This window comes from Chiloscyllium plagiosum, unplaced genomic scaffold (genome assembly GCF_037043375.1).
Source record: "Chiloscyllium plagiosum isolate Xiang-an unplaced genomic scaffold, Cpla_swu_hap1 HiC_scaffold_40, whole genome shotgun sequence".
Classification (NCBI taxonomy): domain Eukaryota; kingdom Metazoa; phylum Chordata; class Chondrichthyes; order Orectolobiformes; family Hemiscylliidae; genus Chiloscyllium; species Chiloscyllium plagiosum.
In genome coordinates this window covers 50,961,568-50,974,589 of record NW_028270178.1, presented here as the reverse complement: position 1 = coordinate 50,974,589, position 13,022 = coordinate 50,961,568, and the positions used below count along the sequence as shown (strand labels likewise).

The window sequence follows — 13,022 nt, the reverse complement described above, 5'->3', positions numbered from 1 at the left end:
CTGATAGTTTCCAGACTCTGTGACCAGTTGCTGTGATTTGGTTCCCAATTCCGTCTTGCGTCATATAGATCTTAATGGCTGAATATTTCAGGTACTCATGAGCTGTGCCTTGCCTGATCACAGCGACCTCTGATTTATTATTTTTGAGGGTTGCTGTTCAGTAATATCCCTGTATCAGACAGATCTCAGTCTCATTCCCTGGGATTTGACAGGTGTGGTGTGTCAAGTAGATCCCAGGAATTGTTTTCCATGAGATTTATGTGTGAGAAAAACTCCAGTTTTGAGAATCTGCCCTTGGATTGTGCACGTGTTGTGTCTGAAAACCTGACTGAACGTTGACTTTTTTGGCTGATGAATGTTTCGTTGGGCGCTTTAGGTGGCGATTTCTGCATTACTAATCCAGGCTGCCCTGACATTGGGAGTACTTTTAGTTTAGACAGTATAGAGTAAACTTTCAAACTCCGTTGTCTGCTTTTTTTCGGCTTCTGGTGGAACCTATAAAATTATCATGAGGTGACCCGAGGCCGTGACCCTTGGTGCATAAGTGGAAATGTTCTCTCATCATTCTGCCTCTGGAGTGTTCCATCAGGCATATCGTATGAAAGATGTATTTACATTAGTGGGCTGCATGGTAGAGCAGCATTAAACTAAATGACTGGATAAAATACAATCAAACAGAACACGTGAAAGTATTTGGTTGGGAAAGGAGTAGGATGTGGGTAAATGTATTATGACTGACTGGCCTTGAAGAAAGAATTAAGCAAACTCAAGATTAGTGCATATTCATTCGAAATTTATGAACCATTTCAGAAAGCATTTTTATCCAAAAGATTGATGTAAAAGCTAACAGAAGTGAATATAATGGCTGGATGCCACATTGAGACGAGAACACATGCGCTGTGAGCTGGGAATTTTCTGTACATCAGTAACAGTCACAAGAAAGGGAATACAAAGGCTCATCAGAAAGGGTAGGCAACCATTCTGAGTAAGGAACAAATAAAAACAAAACAAACGGGCTTCAAACAACTGGGAAGCTACAAATTCTTCCAACCACAACCATCTCAAAGATATCAAAGTAAAAAGGAAAATCCATCAATAATTGTCTCAGTTACACGCTGATAAACTGAAGTCATCTCACTGTTAGAGTCAGCAACAGGACAGATTGGAGATTGGGAATTCAGAGACCTTGATAAGCAGATCAGGAAAATCAAAGGGGTCCACAACTCATTCACTTAACCTGGAAGAGAGAGAGAAAGCAATGACGCAGATGTTTATGATCAGGGACTTTCAGATTTAATGTTTATTCAATGTCACACTTCGAGATTTCACACAACATATTGGGCTGATTGGCGTGAGAAAGATGTGATTATTCTCACCTTCACCAGAGTGACGGCAGCGCTGTAGAAAATACTCAGGAAGAACAAGGTGATGAACGTGGAAGCAGTTGTCCAGATGTTGCTGTTATCATCCTCATAGTCTTCAATCCAAGTGCGATCTATTGAATCTATGAATATAAAGCCGAGAGGACGCATTTAGATTGTTTATTGATCCAGATCGATCTATCTGCATCCAAGTCATGTAATTGGAGACCATTACATCTTCATAAAGCAGTCAGGGATTTCTCAAGTGTGACTCTTATCTGTATCTATTAGTGCATTATTGACTCAGCAAGAAATTACAAATACTAACTGCACATGTTCTTTCTTCATTGTCCATGTCAGAACGTTTTAAATTATTTTTCTTTTCATCTATTATTTAAGGATATTATTATTTGAAGAATGCTTATTACGAATGATGATTTTAATTATATCATTATATTTTAAATATAGGCTGTGACAGCACTTTAGTTGGAAATTGTGGCCAGCACTGAATAAAAGTTCAAATGTGATTCTCATCTTTTGTATTGGTGACCAATTGCTTGGCAAATCATGCATATAAGTGACATCACAGTCAGGACATTGCTTCATATTTTTGTTTGAAGGATCTGTATATTTAGGAATAAGTTTTTGTACGTGTGTCCCTTAATTTATTTGATCTACTGCTTGGTGTGTTTGGTTTCCCTTTAATGTTTGTGTATGTGGTTATGAGAGTCTCTTACTTCACTCTAGCCCATGTTGGAGTCTGTGCATCAATAAACATATTCCTGTTCCTTTACTGCTGGTGTGCTCATGTGTTTGTGCACCTTAATTTTGGTCTTTTTCACATTGTGTAAGCATCATCATGCTAATATGCCACTTCGTTGCTGCCTATGCTTATCTTGTAATGTCTTTGTGAGTGTTCACTTTCATTAGTGCTATCTAAAACGTGTGCTTCTGTGTCTGTTTCAGATCCTACCTACACTGGGTTATTTTCATGTTTATGCTTAATAAATGTTAGCATGCAATGTTATGTTTTGATGGATGTTTATATTTATATGATGATGATTGCTTGTGTGGCAATCTTTCCCAAACCATATCCTGATCAGCTTGTTTGTACTATTGTTTGTGGATGCTTGCTGAACCTTGTGCCCATTACCCTTATTTAATAAACGCCCCTCTATTTGTTCATCTATGCACTTGTGTGTCTGCATGTGAGACTCTGAATTTGTGTGTGCGTGTGATATTGTATACATGCTGATCAATGTGGTTTAAAAATAACTAATTAAGCTGCCTCTGTCATCGTATGTTTGTGATTCTGAAAATGGGAAAATAATGATATTAATGTTTATCTCTGTGCACTTACGTGCCTGTGTGAGTTGACATGTGGGAGGACATTTTTCAGATTTTGTATCTGTGTGTTCATGTGTGTATGTCTGTACGCATTGTGCTGGATGAATGTATATGTATTCATGCCCATTTGTGTATTACCGTGTGTCGATGTTTCTCATGGTTATGTGTGAGTACTCCTGTTCATTTGTGCAAATGATTTTCTTTCGGTGTATGTGAGTTTTTGTATGAGCTTAGGTGAGTGTTCAAGTACCACTTGCATGTGTGGCTCTGTGTGAGTATGCATGTGTGACATCTTATCTATATGCACATTTGAGTGTGCACATAAATATGTGTCTTTAGGTGAGAGCCCGTATATGTGTCATTCCGTGTGTATTTGCGATCATCTCTCTGTATCTGTTCTTATACCAGACTGCAATTTTTATTATTCTAATTTATTGTTCTAATTTTAATGCATTGCCCATAATTAGATTTTGACCTTGGTGTTGCAGGAAACATTTCCCATCGTTGTGCAGAGATAAGCGTTTTATGAGCAACTCCTCTGTTGCAGTGATAGAACTTCTGTCTCTGAGAGAAAAGGCGTGTGTTCAAATCCCCACTGTCCCAGAGATAACATTTCTGAATATGTTTATTAGAAAATGTCTACTTGTGTTCTGTATGTGAAACAAAATGATATCAGGTATTCGAATGCCAGAATTGATCCCATGTGTTCCAGAAAACTGAGACAAAACTATGGAATTCAAACTGGGACGATGCAAACACCAGTTTCGGATTATGGGAATCAATGTTAATCATTTGTTAACAGAGCCAAGCGTGTCTAACATGCTTCAAAGGTATTGTTTTGCATGGAAATGTTAAATCTTTGAACAGTAAGCAAGAAGTTGACTGTCCCTGTTAGCAACTGGGTTACATTACAGAGGACATGCACCATGAAACCACTGCACAGGGAGCTAGAGGGCAGACCATTCATCGTTCCCCTCCCCTCTGCTCCACAACAACTTATCTGTTGATTCTCTTTGGTGTGAAAGTGAAGATACATTCTGTCAACTCATGCACTGGCGCAAGATCCCTGGCAGTTCCCCAGAAACAAAGGTTACATTCAAACTGTTCTGCACTCTTTACGATTGGTATGTTCCAATCAAATTTAATTTTAAAGTGTCTTAAATTTACATTTCCAATTGGTGCAATTTGGCAGTTTAAAACTGACATGAAGTTTGTAAGAATGTCCAATCGGGGGAATCAAAAACACCAAGTTCAAAACTCGTGCCCTACCCTTGACATAAAATGGACATTGTCAGATTGTGTCACAGAGGGATTTAGGATGGATAAGGTACTTGGTGGAATCCTGCAATGAGTGAGCTTTACTCTGTCTCTGACCCAGGGTGTATCTGAGCAGAGAACATTAACTGCACAAGACACTTGTTACAGACCTGTTAATCGTACACTTTAACTACACAGATGGAATGTAAGTCAGAGTGGGAAACAACTAATTCAGTATTTAACTCACAACTGGAGGAAAAAAAAACACTTCATTACTTCTGTTGAATTATTAAATGCAACGTTGAGATTTTTATTGACATGAATTAACAGTGTCCATCAGTGCAAGTGAAATGTTTACAAAACTCGGTTTACCGCTGGATTTATCGACTGTTCTGTTGATGATCTTCAATGGAATCGCTTCATGTCCCACTACACAGGAGTAAGAAGCACCGCTGGCCCACTCCTCCGCTGTAATGGATAACAGGCTGTAGATGAAGAAGGAAGTGTTGTCGCTCTCCGCCATCACCTCGGTGTTCTTGTAGTTACTGGGATTCACCGGCTTGTCATTGTTTGTCCACTTGACGAAGATCTCTCGGGGGGAGAAACCTCTCACTAAACAGGTGAGGGAGAGAAACCTCTGAGCGGAGATTTCTTCTGTTGGTGGCAGGAGGACCGACACTGATGGCTCCAGCGGATTAATCACTGCAGAATATTTGAGACAAATATAAATCAATCAAAAAAATCCTGAACCAATATCACAATTTCACTAAATATTAAAATACGCCATGTTTAATTTGGTATTTATTTAATTTCGTTTTCTAAAGGAGCAGAATGGTACGCATACTGTTCATTAAAAAAAGGAAAGTTTAATGTGAATGTTGCCTCCATGTTTCCAGCCCACAACGAGGACATTCTGTCCATTTGTCATTGCTGATGGTGGCGTCCCATCCGAGGCTTCTTCCCACCTTATCTGATTTAATCAGAATACAATATCCTTTGGTCCATCTTTTTCTTAATCAGCTACTTAGCTATCCTGCCTTCAGATGCATCATTAATGCTCCTAACGGTGTTTGCTCATTACCAATCAAAGCCTGTCATTGATGTAACTGGATCTGGATTACACGTGGGATCCTTTGTGCTTTAATCTCACCGCTCACCTTTCTCCTTGTGGATGGAGTCTCTCAGCGGAGTCGGTAGATTCTGATGGTACACCACACATTCAAAAGTAACGCCACTCAGCCAGGCTTCAGTAGAAATGTCTAATTTGCTGATCACGCTGTCGGGATTCTGTCCAGGCTGCTCAGCAATCTCTGATTTCAGAGGCTTCTTTTCTTGTTTCCAGGTCACATTGACTCCAGAAGGAAGATTGGACACAACGTCACCGTCGCCTCCAGTAAGACTTGTTCTACTGGCGGTGGGAGGATTTTAACGGTGTTAGGGTGGCACTCGGTATCTTCTATGAAACAAAAATCAAAGTCAATGAAAATGCCCCTTTCTGATACAAACAGCCAATCTTCAGATTACTCCTTCACAGGGTGAAGACACCACCTTCAAAATGGCAACTCCAACTATTGCTGAAACGATGCTTACTATTGTTGATGTATTTTGATCTGTGAAACATTTGTGATTACCTATAACATACCCTGTGTAATTATTCCTAAAGAACACTGGCTTTGTAACAAGTGAAACCTGTGAAAAAAGTAAAATCATCGAAGATACCATCATGTAACCCATGGAATGACCTTTCTTTCAGAGTTTGTCTCTCACTTAAGACCATCTATTGATACTTGTGACAAGAGTAATCTGAATATAATGAGCTCATTTCCATGTTCATAACCTTTTGGTACAAGTGCTGCTGGTCACACTGACTGCCAAATCACGTCCCAAATTTTGGACAGATTATAATTAATAATCATTATTCTCTTTGCAGAGTTCTAAAGTGTTACAGGAGCAATGAACAACCATGGAAATTCTGTTCATTATATTTAACATGATTAAAAATACTTTGCGTTATTGGTGTGATGTCATTCTGTAATTTATGTCATTGTTCCTCGTGGGCTGTGTTTGGAATAGATCTGAAAACAAGACATTGAGTACAGCATTGGATATCGAGAAGGACACCCATCTCCTTAAGCCTTTCCCTCCATTCAGTTAGTTCATAACTGGTCTGTACTTTCACTTTATTTACCAAGCTGCATTTTTTAATTTCTTCATAGAGCAGGAGAGAAAAAAAAAACAAACAAAAGCGTCTTAAATTAATCTACAAACGCGATGGAAATGTCACTAATTTTATAGACATCCACTACTCACTGTGTAAACATCGCCACCGCAAACCAGGCTAAATCAGCCTGTCTCGAGTTCCTAGTTCATTCATCCCTATTGTAGCATTCCCACCAGAATTTATTCTCCTGCCTCATCCACTAATTACAGAGAGCATCTTAAAGAAGCTCAGTGAGATCACGTTTATCCCAGTTCATCAAATGTGATAGCCACTTGGTCTGTGGTCTGATCCCATAAATGAAGTTAAAGAGCTCAGTACCAGATAAAAATCGATGTCGTACAATGTCCAATAAACAGGTCATTCCTGAGCAGGGAATGAAGCATTGAACGCATTTTTGATTTATTTTCAAGTAAGGGTCACTGCATATTTTAACCACGTCAATTTGATAGAGGATCAGAATAAGGCTGTTCGGCCAATCCAGAGTTTAGATCAGAATGATGCTGGAAAAGCACAGCAGGTCAGGCAGCATCCGACGAGCAGGAAAATAGAGATTTCGGGCTAAAGCCATTCTCCTGCCTTCACCCCGTACTAAACAAGAGTGATCTATCTCTGGCTTGAATACACACAATGGCCTGGCCTCCACAGCCCTCTGCAGCAACATGTTCCACAGACTCATCACCCTCTGGCTGAAGAAATTCCTCCCCATCTCAGTTCTAAACGGTGCCCCTTTGACCCTGAGACTGTGCCTTTGGGTCCTAGTCTCGCCTACCAGTCAAAGCATCTATTCCACATTCACTCGACCTCAGTCTCTCAGTATTTTCTATGTTTCAATCACATTTGTTCGGCACAACACCGTGGGCCGAAGGGCCTGTTCTGTGCTGTATTGTTCTATGTTCTATCTCTCCAATATCCCCCCTCTACCCCCAAACTTACCCTTGAAGCGGCTACCAGGCAAGTATTCAGCACTCTGAATGCCTCTCCCAGCATGGTCAGGCAACAAACTTTTTAACAAAGCTCACTGTCTATATATCTATCTTCAACAGAGAGGAAACCTTTTCTGACTTGCCAAAAGGTTGAATTATGAGCAATGCTAATGTAACACTCAAACTGAAATGAGATACGTGGCATGTTGGGAAACGAGAAGCTGTACCGTGCTGTTTACTACGCCTGATAAATTAGTGTGTTTGATTCACGTCAGAGTTCAGAGTGATTTGTAGCTCTCTCAGTCTGTGTCTCTTACCCTGGAGTGCGGTGATGTTTTTACTTTGAGTGTTCTCTCCATGAGTGACCTGGCAGGTATAGACCGCACTGTTGTACCATTCACCATAAGGGACCATCAGCCGACTCGTCACCGAGAAGTTCCCGTTCGCCTCACACACGGGAGACGTGAAGAAGCCAGAATCCAAGCGTCGGCCATTTTTCAACCAACTCACGGAGATTGACTTCGGACGGAACTCGATGATTGAACAGACGACGGTTGCAAACTTGCTGCTTGCTCAGCACCTATAAGTCATGTAGAGACTGAGCCCCTCATTATAAGTATGAAGTATCCTTGCAAGGGCAAGTCACACAAGGCTGGCACATGAGACTGGAATAGTTAGGTGGCTGTTATTGATAGGCGTGAATTGGGTGGATCAAAGGGCCTTTTTCCTGTGCTGTATAAGGTGAGTCTGTGAAAACGGTTATAAATAATGCCTTATTCATGTTAATCACAGATGATCTGTTTATCTCAGTTCCTACAACACGTACCTGAACATGGCATTTCTTTGCTCTTGTGTGTCCCGCTGTGTTGAACCTCACAGGAGATTTTGCTGGGGCAATCTACCGCTGACCCGGGCAGGGTTAACTGGCTGCTCAGGGTGTAGGTTCCCTTCTTGTTTCTCACTGATGGGTAAGTCTTCAATCCAGTCGTGATTAGCTCCCCACCTTTCTTCCAGGTTACCTTGGTGACGTCAGGGGAATAGTCCATCGCCAAACAACCAAAGATCACAGAACCGGTGTTGTGCTCCTGACAGGAGGAGACCAGGCCATAAAGCGTGGGGGGAGACGGTGTCTCTACAATAGAATGACCAATTGAGCATGTTAGTTTCTGTAAATTTGACCTTATCAGTTACTCAAATGTATCCTCAGCTGTAAACGTTTGCCAGTATGCTCCCGCTGAAGTCGACAGCATAACTGGGGTTTATTTTTGTTTCCTACCAGTTGCTGATCATGATCATTGGTTCCCTCTTTAGAAACATGCCCTCGACCTTGACCATTGCCATATAGTTTAGGAAGAAGAACATCCTGGTCCCACCCCAGTAACTGTTTGAAGATCTCACCAACTGACACTTTCACTGGATTGCTGAGAAGAGCAGAGACGTTTCACAAACTACAAACCAAGGAAATGCAGATTCATCGAAATTCTACAGTGTTTGCAAACAGGCCATTTGGCCCAACAAATCCACACCCACCCTCTGAAAAGTAACGCATCCAGACCCATTCCCCTACCCGATTATGCTACAGTTAACCCTGACTAATGCACCTAAACTCCCAATCACTGAACACAACATTTGCAATTCCCCCAACTTGCACATCTTTGGACTGTGGGAGGAAACGCTCACAGACATGGGGAGAAAGTGCCAACTCCACACAGACAGTCACCCGAGGCTGGAATGGAACTGAGTCCCTAGCACTGTGAGGCAGCAGCACTAACCACGGAACCAGCGTGCTGGCCCACTCGGTGCCGTGCTGCTGGAAATACCCAACAGCTGGCAGTACCCCCGGAGAGAAATCAGAGTGAATCATAGAACATAGACCATTACAGCGCAGTACAGGCCCTTCGGCCCTCGATGTTGCGCTGCCCTGTCATATTAATCTGAAGCCCATCCCACCTACACTATCCCATGTACGTCCATATGTTTGTCCAATGACGACTTAAATGTACTTAAACTTGGCGAATCTATTACCGTGGCAGGCAAAGCATTCCATACCCTTACGACTCAATGAGTAAAGAAACTACCTCTGACATCTGTCTTATACCTATCTCCCCTCACTTTAAAGTTGTGTCCCCCCGTGTTTGCTGTCCCCATACTTGGAAATCAGGTCCAGTGAACCTTCCTTACTTATCAATGCAAGGTAGAATGTTCTCTCTGGGAGGAAGGTCACTGCAGCAGCAGCACAGGCAGGAGCTGAGCACTGGGACTGGGAGGATGGCTGTCACGGCTGAACTCATGCCAATTGGCTGGAAGTTGAAACATCTCATTTACAATGATCTGAATTCTGGAGGCCTCTGAAAAATGGAGGACCATGAAGGTTCAGAGACTTTGGAGTGTTACAGCTGAGTATTTACGTAAATATGATTTGAGAAATGAACAAGTAATCTTTAACTTTAATAAGTAACAAACTGACACGCAGTTCACCAGCAAACCTCATCTTTCAAACTAATCACTGCACTTACTCTGTCTAGACCTAAATTCCCACTCACATTGACAAACCCTACCCTGCTATACACCCATTCATGCCCGGAACACACAACCCCTATCACACGAAATACATTCAAGGCAATCCATATTGGTAGTGTAGCTGAGCAGAGAGATCTCGGTGTCCATGTACATAGATCCCTAAAAGTTGCCAGCCAGTTTGACAGAGTTGTTAAGAAGGCATACTTTGTGTTGGCTTTCATCGATAGAGGAAATGAGTTTCAGAACCACGAGGTTAGGCTGCGGCTGTACAAAACTCTGGTGGGGCCGCACTTGGGAGTATTGTGTACTGTTCTGGTCAGCACATGATAGAAAGAATGTGGAAGCTTTGGAATAGTTCAGAGGAGGTTTACCAGGATATTGATTGGTATGGCGGGAAGGTTTAATGACGAAAGGATGAGGGTCTTGAGGCTGTTTTATTTGAGAGAAGAAGGTTGAGAGGTTACTTAATTGAGACATAAAAGATAAACAGAGGGTGGACAGTGAAAGTCTTTTTCCTTGAATAGTGATGGCTAGCAGGAGAGGACATAGATGACAGATGTCAGAGGTTGTTTCTTTACTCAGAGAGTAGTAGGGCCATGGAACACACTGACTGCAACAATAGTACACTCGCCAACTTTAAGGGCATTTAAAAGGTCATTGGATAAACATATGAATGTAAATGGAGTCGCGTAGGATAGATAGGCTTCAGATTGGTTCCACAGGTCAGCGCAACATTGAGGGCTGAAAGGCCTGTACTGCACCGTCATGTTCTATATTCTATATTCCAGATGGACATATGATCTCAATCCCTTTCACTCATTTACACTCCTGCCGCCCTGCACCTGGCCCATGGTGAATCTGGCCCTGACTGGACCTGGCACCATCATTTTCACAACCTCGGACAAAAGCCTACTACCCAAGACATGACCTCAGTCCTTGATCACTGACCTCTCATCTTACCCAAGTCAACCTGTGCTCATTGCATCCTTGCTCCTTTCGCATCTGTCCTTTACAACCCACCATTTTGCCAGACTCCGAGCTTTGCATTTAGACAACACGTCCCCCTGTCACTTCATTACAGTGACCTTCCACCCCCGAAACATCCTGGCACTCTGCCCAGCTCTACACTAATCAGCCTGGCACACTGCCCACCTCTGCACTAACCAGCCTGGCAAAGACAGACCTCCTGCATTTCAGCTCAAACTACCCCTCACCTACAAAGCACAATTCGACCAAATTATCCTGTGACCATTACCATTTACCTTGATGCCACCTTGCCAGACAGATTGCATGCAAGCTTACTCAGCAGCCAGCCAACACCTCACAGCCTACCAGCCCAAACTCTCCCACATGCCCAATCTAGCCCCTCACTTGCTCACCACCTTCCAACTTTGCGCCTACTCCACCATAAAGTCCGTGAGTCATAAAGTCGTACAGTACAGAAACAGTTCCTTTGGTCCAGCACATCCATGCTGACCAGAGTTCCCAAATTAAACTAATTCCACTTGCCTGCCTTTGGCCCATATCCATCCCGACCTATCCAGTTACTGGAGCTGTTCAAATGTCTTCTAAATGTTGGACCTATCTCTGCATTTACCACTTCTTCTGGCAGTTCATTCCAATGTTTTGGACAGTTACAACATGAAGCCCCAACTCCTGCACTCAGTGCTCTGACCAATGAAGGTACATGTGCCAAACGCCTTCAACACACTAGCTACTTGAGACAACGCTTTCAAGAATCTATGAGTCTGAACCCTCAGGGTCCTCAGTGTTCAATATCATTACCCAGTGCCTTACCATGAACTCTGTAAGACTCTATGAGTCTGGACCCTCAGGGCCCTGTGTTCAACATCACTATCCAGTGCCCTACCATTAACTCTGTATGTTGTGACCTGATTTGTCTTCTCAAAAAGCAACACGTCGTATTCATTTAAATTACACTCCATCTGCCACCCCTCAGCCCATTGGCCCAGCTAATCAAGATCTCATTGTACGTTTGGATAACTTTCACTGCCAATTATACCACCAATGTTGGTGTTACGTGCAAACTTACAAACCATGCCCCATTCAATGTTTTCATGGCTTTCAACCAATATTGTACCCTGTTTGCCTTTCTCCCACATATCCGGAGCATTTTTTTAAGGATTGAAGGAATCTATCTCCTTATTGAAATCATTTAATGTTTTATCCTGAATCAATTTCTGTGGTGGAGAATTCCAAAGTTTCACCATTCTTTTGCTGGACAGTAAACAATCAGGTTCAATGTTATCGGTGTGTTGGGAAGACTGGTGAGCAGCAAGAATAATGATGATCCCATGAATGGAATAGCATTCTAGAGGGGCCGAGGGGCCTTCTTCAGCTTCCAGTTTGCATGCTGACATGTCCCTTCGGCAGCATGTTCCAAAACTGTGATCCTTGAGGATAAGGGCGCACATGCGTGTAAATGCTTCACCTGAAATCTCTCCTCCAAATTAGACTTCAACTTGACTCTCAACTATTTCTCTGCCGTTTCCTCTTCCTCAATCACAGCCATGGGACTCACTTCCTAACAGCGCTGTGAATGTGCTTATACCACACAAACTTCAGCAATTCAAATAGGCTGATGATAACTGGTTTCTCAAGGCGATATAAAAAGTCTGACACTTCCACACCTGTCTAGAGATTCAAACAACCACTGGAAGAATTGAAAATTATTTGAGGCACTTGTGTGTCTGCACAAGATGACGTGGTTTCCTTTTGTGTGATTTGACTGTGTTTTCACTGAATGAACAGAGCTATTTCTTAATCATGTAATAGGAATGAAGCTTCCCTCATTTTTAGCAAGGCAATCACACATTATATTTCCTTATTCCAGGGAAGTATAGTGTTAAATTAATGAAATATGATGATTGGGATGTTTCAATTGGAAATTGTCAGAGATTGAAAGTTTACTTTCATGAGCAATTAATTCCAGCCTCATTGTGTCACAGTACTCACAGGAATGTCTTTCAGAAATGGTGTCTCCCTTTGTTACGGGCAGTTGAATCAGTAAATCTGGGATAGTTTTTGCTTGTTAATCAAAGGTGTTAAAGAGTTTTAGCCAAAGGGAGACCTGTGGATTTAGCTCACAGATGCTCCATGATCTACGTTAGTGGTGGAACAGCTCGAGGGGCTGAGTGCCCTCCTCTTGCTCCTACCTTCCTATCATTGTGTCATTCATTAAGCTAGCACTGGCGGTGAACACTTTTTATTAAAATATTTCAACAAATTAATTGTTTCACACATGCTTTAGAAAAAATCTTCTGTTGATTATTTGGAACGGGATCATTGACATTCTCTATTTGAGTGATCAAAATAACTTCCACCCAATTACAGCAGCCACTGCACTCTGGAGTGTGTTGTTATTTCATAATA

At 42.1% G+C, this 13,022-nt stretch overlaps 1 pseudogene across 1 annotated transcript in view; it reads right to left on the bottom strand.

The window, feature by feature from the left end:
* Positions 1 to 4,252: 4,252 nt before the first annotated feature.
* Positions 4,253 to 13,022, bottom strand: part of LOC148138514 (Ig heavy chain C region-like) — a 44,021-nt pseudogene continuing 35,251 nt past the window's right edge. Inside the window, exons 4-7 of the transcript XR_015753995.1 lie at positions 7,932 to 8,241; positions 7,427 to 7,737; positions 5,123 to 5,421; positions 4,253 to 4,667 (exon numbers count right to left, since the gene is read on the bottom strand). The product of XR_015753995.1 is annotated as an Ig heavy chain C region-like (transcript). The remainder of the gene's footprint in view (positions 4,668 to 5,122; positions 5,422 to 7,426; positions 7,738 to 7,931; positions 8,242 to 13,022) is intronic.